The sequence below is a fragment of the Anneissia japonica genome, unplaced genomic scaffold (genome assembly GCF_011630105.1).
Source record: "Anneissia japonica isolate Jap-2015-1 unplaced genomic scaffold, ASM1163010v1 scaffold1005_len2656397_cov198, whole genome shotgun sequence".
Classification (NCBI taxonomy): Eukaryota; Metazoa; Echinodermata; class Crinoidea; order Comatulida; family Comatulidae; genus Anneissia; species Anneissia japonica.
Genome location: NW_022683792.1, coordinates 1,165,961 through 1,172,000, shown reverse-complemented (window position 1 = coordinate 1,172,000; position 6,040 = coordinate 1,165,961). Strand labels below are relative to the sequence as shown.

At 32.3% G+C, this 6,040-nt stretch overlaps 1 long non-coding RNA gene across 1 annotated transcript in view; it reads right to left on the bottom strand.

Moving 5' to 3' along the window:
• Positions 1–910: 910 nt before the first annotated feature.
• LOC117101905 overlaps positions 911–6,040 on the bottom strand; it is a 45,139-nt gene continuing 40,009 nt past the window's right edge. The window contains exon 3 of the long non-coding RNA XR_004444334.1: positions 911–2,378. This is a non-coding gene — a long non-coding RNA (uncharacterized LOC117101905). The remainder of the gene's footprint in view (positions 2,379–6,040) is intronic.

Here is a 6,040-nt window from a genome sequence, read left to right as displayed (position 1 = left end):
GACAGATAGGCATTGAACCATGTGAGCCAACTACCACTTGCAAATTTAATAATATAAATTGTATTATAAAGAGCTCATGTGCTATTCCCAAGTTGGTTATTCCCGACTTATTCTACATCTGGGATAATTGCCATAGCGGATGATAAAAGTACGTCTCGTACCATTATCCATCATAAATGGGTCGTTCAACTCTTACATAATATGTTTCTTCGGAAACACAGACTGGGAGATAAACATCCGTTTTATTCCAGACTTGATGGAATGTCGGAAAAAACTGTCGGTGTTGAATAGGATTTATTCAAAGAGGGAGACAGACAATGCCAGTCTTATGGGCATACCTGTGGTAGTTTATTATCTTAGAGGCTTAGTCCAATCAATAAGGATTTATATAATTCTAAACTCCTTAAATTTTAGAAATAAAAATTTTATGATTTAGTTTATCAGAAATGCTCACAATCAATGAAATTTACAAAAATAAACAACATAAAGTAATTAAAATATATAAATTCAGATAATTATCTGAAGATGTTTGTATGCTTGATTTGTGCTTCCGACAACATTGTTATTGACTGTATATACCTCAATAGTATTAGTATTCACATGGAGAAAAAAAATATTTCCCCTCAAAATTGCTTTTGGCCACAGGGAAATATGCATGATGTCTCCAACCACCAGTTGCACACTATTATTAGCCCTGATGGTCAGTCCACAAATGTCCTCAACACTTGCAATGCCACTTATCCATTACTCTGACATGATAAATTTTATCTAGAAAATTGAATAGAGCAACAAGGCTTTAAAGTGCATCAACAAACGCGAGAGGATTCACTTGAATATATATCTAATACCCTTAATCTAATAACAACTGCTACAGACAGAGAACTATTTTATATGTGTTTGCAATATTTTATTGAATTGTAATGATTCATATATTTTGGACAATGCAGAAATATAATTTAGACATATGGATAAACTATATTTCAAACATTTTGAAGGCTAGAACAGATTCAGAAAAATATTAAACACCAGCAAACTTCAAAATGTGGAATGATTTGCCAGCTGAAATCAATCATGCATTAGCATTAGCAGATCATGGGATCATTTTTAGATATCCTATCATGGGCGATCTCTATCGCTGTTAAATATTTTTCAAATAAAATAAAACAAAAATATTTTTATATTTATTTATTTATTTATTTTATTACTAATTCTAAGATCCTATAAAATTATCAGATTATTTTTACAGGAGAGTAAATTTGTTTCTGTTTGGTTTTTTTTGGTTTTTTTTTTTTGCTTTTATTTTTGTGTTTAATTACTGTATGTCATATTACAGGCAGGCACTTTGTAAAAAATATATTAACACTTTCGTGGTAGAAAGAGACAGTGGACTGTTCTGCTAAAGCCCCATCCCTTTGACACTGTTGCCACGCATAAAGTTGTTTGTGGGACATGTGTGTATTCCTGGTTAAATTTGATTGGCACTCTGGTAATTACTTATTACTGGAAACTACTTCTGTCCCATATAATCTTAGAAGAGTTTGTGAATTTTGTATTCCAAAAGTTAAAACTAATTGTTCGAAAACTATTATTAATCATGGTCCTCATCATGAATGGTAGTCTCCCCTGTACAGTCAAAACTCCTTGTTGCTGGTTGATGTCATTCTCAGGTTTGCTCTTTTTGTTTTTTTGCTGCTTTTTTTTTAAATGTTTTTTTTTATTAAACAATAGCAGTAATCCTACTGATTCTTTAGGTTCTTTCTCCGTAATTCCTACTACAATATAGAAATACTACAGGATTTTTGGAATTTTTCTTAAGTTATGTAGGCAATTCATTAATTAATTTCAGTAGGAAAAACATTTTAATACTGAAATTCAGCATGAAATACTTTGTACAATTCAACAGAATTATTGGCATTGCTTCTGGCAAAAGAAATCCTGAATGATTTATTTCTTGTGATAACCCTGTAGAAATTTATAGGATTTATTTTTGTCTGTACTGAATTCCTTAATAACATGCAGAGATCCTCGATTACATCTGTAGGAACTAAGACAATTTGAGTTACAGACTATATGCATCAGTTGCGCTGTTCTACTAGTGTGTTGTTTTTGTTTCCAGTAAGCCGGTAAAAATGTTTGGATTTTAGTTGCCAGTGAGAGGCCAGGGGGCTACAGAGCTCCCAATCATTGACGGTGGCAATGTCGGGAAATGTTGAGCATTGAGGAGCTAAAAAAAACATAACCGAGGCAGAGGGGGTACAATACGGAAGAACAGTCACTCTTTATTCTTCACAGAGTTCCATCACCCCCACAGAGTTTGAAACGTCCTTGAAGGATCCAAGCAGACATTCAGCGCGGATTCAACTTCAATCCAACAAAATCTATAAAAGGAAATTGAACAATTCCATCAAAACCAAATTATAATGTAATCCGTGTTAAAATAACAATACAATTTAGGTTATTGCGCAAATTCTTCTGCTAAATATTTTACAGTTTTCCAAAGCAAGATACTTTTCTGTATTATTATAACAACAAAAAAATTGTGAGCAAGAAAGTTGGTTTCCTTGATGTTTTTAATTATAAAAAATAAAATTACATTCCAAAAACACAATAACAATAATATTACATAGGTGTCTGAAACTACCATACTTATAGAATACGGTGTTCAATGGTGGTGCCAGCGTCTGAAATCTGGGGGGGGGGGGCAGTGAGGGGAAAGGTAAAATTTTAGGGGAGGCCCCCAATATGTTTTCCCATAGCAGACTGGAGATACAATTATAATTTATAAAATCACAACATTAATGGGTAATGCATCCATGTGGTTGTTATTTTATTTAAATGCTCAGTATATTTATTGCAAATGTGAAGTTTGTTAAATGCATTGTTTATAAGTGGCTTTGGCCTTGAAATGGCAGACCGATTGGAGCAATTAATGTTGTTGGCTAAAAAGTAAAGTTGGCAAAAGTTTGGGGGGAAGTGGGGGGAGAAAATTTCCCCTTGCCTTCCCCCTCCCCCATCCCCCGCATCGCGCCGCCACTAACTGTGTTAACAAGGGCCATACTGTGAGCATAGGACTTCCTGCATTGGTTTAAAGAACAGAATCTACCCAAAAGTTTGTTCCAAGAGATATATGGCAGATCATAGATAAATTTAATCCATTAAAATGAAGCATATATTGCATTTTATGTGCATACATTCTGGACTACATTCAGGCTCTGTTATTTGGCTGGCCAAATTCCCTGGCTCCCCAGTTTAAGTTACTTCCTTTACTCAAAATATTGCATCCTCAATTTGTAACCTACATTGATGATAGCTGAAATGTGGTTTGTGGGTGGATTTGGTGGCATTCTTGTGCAACCATGCATCCATTTTGTCGCCTACTCACAGAGAAATAGATTAATTGCAAAATATCTCTTGATCCAGTTTTCTATCAATTTGTGATTATTTTATTATGGTCACGAAAAACTGACTTGCCCAAGGACGCTACAAAACGATTAGCCTCAGACTCGAACTTAGAACCTCTTGATTGAAAACCTGAAGAGTTAATGCCATGCTACAGTGCTTCCAAAAACACATTATGCCAGTTCATTGACTTAAGGAAAGGTAAATGTACTCACAGATTGAAGTTAAAAAAAGGTTTGAATGTTTTTGACTCCAAGCCAGACACTTATAGTGATATGCCAGGAAAAAGACAAAATTAACAGCTATTATCATGAGAGATATGATCTGTATTTCACATTCAATACCAGGTAAACAGATTTGCAACTTCTGTTGATGAACTATAATTAAATAATTAAGTTTTTATTAACCCTCATTGAGTAGTTAACCTCCGTGGCCATGTGAGCTCTTTAACGACTTGGACCAGTTTACGCTTCCTTCTCCCTGCATCGATATTTGCATTCTTACATTTCTTTTAAATCTCATGTTTTTATTATTATAAGCCTTAAACAACTGTTCTAAGCGTATTATTTTTCTTATTTTGCTCCTTTTTTTGTAATGTTCTTTTGCAATGGAAATGAATAGAAAAAAAATTGTTATTAAAAAAAAACAAAAAACCATGGAATATAATATGAACTTTAACATAAATAGTAGACATATGCACATGATAAATATGATTTAAAATTAATAACAATAAAAATATCAAGCAGAAGGAAATTTCTCCCCCTTGGGCTTCACATTTAAGTTATATATTTCATTATATATCATATTAAATCCTTTTTATACATATTTAAAATTTTATAATGAAATCTGAATGGAGCATTTATGAATTTGTTATGCTATAAAAACAGAAATTTCCCTCGAATTCTCATAGGTATATTTTTACTTTATCTGACCTGATAGTGATCTCATACTATGTTATGTACAGTTAGTACTTTACGTTTTACACACATGTTTTACTTTTATATTTACAATTGTTCTTGACATATTTACACTTGAGTTTTGAAATGTACTTTTGTTGTTTTTTCTTGTATGTAGTAACAATGCTACTGGTTTCTTTTTCACACTGATGATAGATGATTTGGTTTTTGTGATTTATTTTTGTTGCGATACTGCAATTTTTTTTAAAGTTTATTGTTCTTGGTTTAGAATTAATAACGTAATCAATAAAATAAGAAATATTATTACATTTTGTTAGTACGATAAAGATAATTATTCAATAAAAATATTTGATAATAATAATGACTAAGTAATAATGTATTTGTAAGCAGTGCTCTACAGTATGTTCAGAGGTAAGGGACAAAGCTGTGGCCAGCAGAGACCTAAGCCCCACCTCCCATTGGTACAGTAGTGGGGCTTGGTGGCAGATAATTTTTAGAATCTCTATTTATTCTAGCATTTGACTAGCCTAGCATCCCTAAACAACTATTTAAATATTTGAATTAAACATTTGCAAAGGATTTATATATTCCAGTCCTATTAGATAATGTTTGAGTATTTATTTATAGGTTTGCATTGTCTTCATGGATTAAGTGGCAATTTTTTTAGCCTGTTCCAAAGTTTAGGAGCTGATGAAATTGCGAAAGATTGTTCCTACAATGTGGCATAACCATCTCCAAGGGTTGATCAAGAATTTTTGTAAGGGGGCAGAGGAGAAAACAACAAATTATTTAAAACATTTTGTATTTGTTTCTACAGTATTTTTATCTTATTTCGATACTCTTTTGGTATGAATTGATGTTCTTCAAATCAGCCTTGTGCTTTAAGGTAAAAAAAAAAAAAATTTGTACCGTAATAGCACTAGGGACAATATCTTGACAGTGCCAGAACCTAGAATGATTCAATTATAGCAATGACATTAGCAGACCCACAGGAATTCATGTTTAGTTTGTTTTAAACATCATAATGTTGGATTACTACAATTTGGCGTCCATAGTTCACTGGCATGGGACAATTTAAACCTTGAATGCACACAAGTAATGTTTTATACACAACACAGTGGAGTTCATTCACTGCAATGATACAGAAAAAAGTAAAATATTTTATTTAACCTTGAAAATATAAACCAAAGTGTGTATTTATCTAATGAAGTTAAATGGCATTCACAAATCATCACAACTTACAAAACCTACATCCGGAAACTATCTATCTTGAAATATCTTAACACTCCTTTACCTCTGATTCCATTTCCCTGCTACATTGGCAGATCTGGAGGGAGTCAGTGGGGTCCTGACCCCTCTTGGGCAAAAAAAAAAAAAAATAAAAATTCTAGATCCGTGAGCTGAAATTTTTATTTTTAGAGATTGTCTTCCCGTCTACTTGCCTTCTTCTGCTTCTTTCAACCTTGTTCACAAATTGTTGGAAATTCATTTATATATTTATATTGTATATATTCATGGTTTGTTTGTTTGGTTTTTTTAATTTTTTAGTGTATCTTTGAATGTTATTCTAAGCAGTTATTGGCCCTTGATGGCATTTGAAGCATAATAAAATTGAATTGAATTGAATAATAATAATATCTGAAATCTTCTAAAGAAAGTGGAAATGTTTATTGTAATACAGTTTAGTAAATCATAATAATGAGCATTTTAATAATGAATTATAG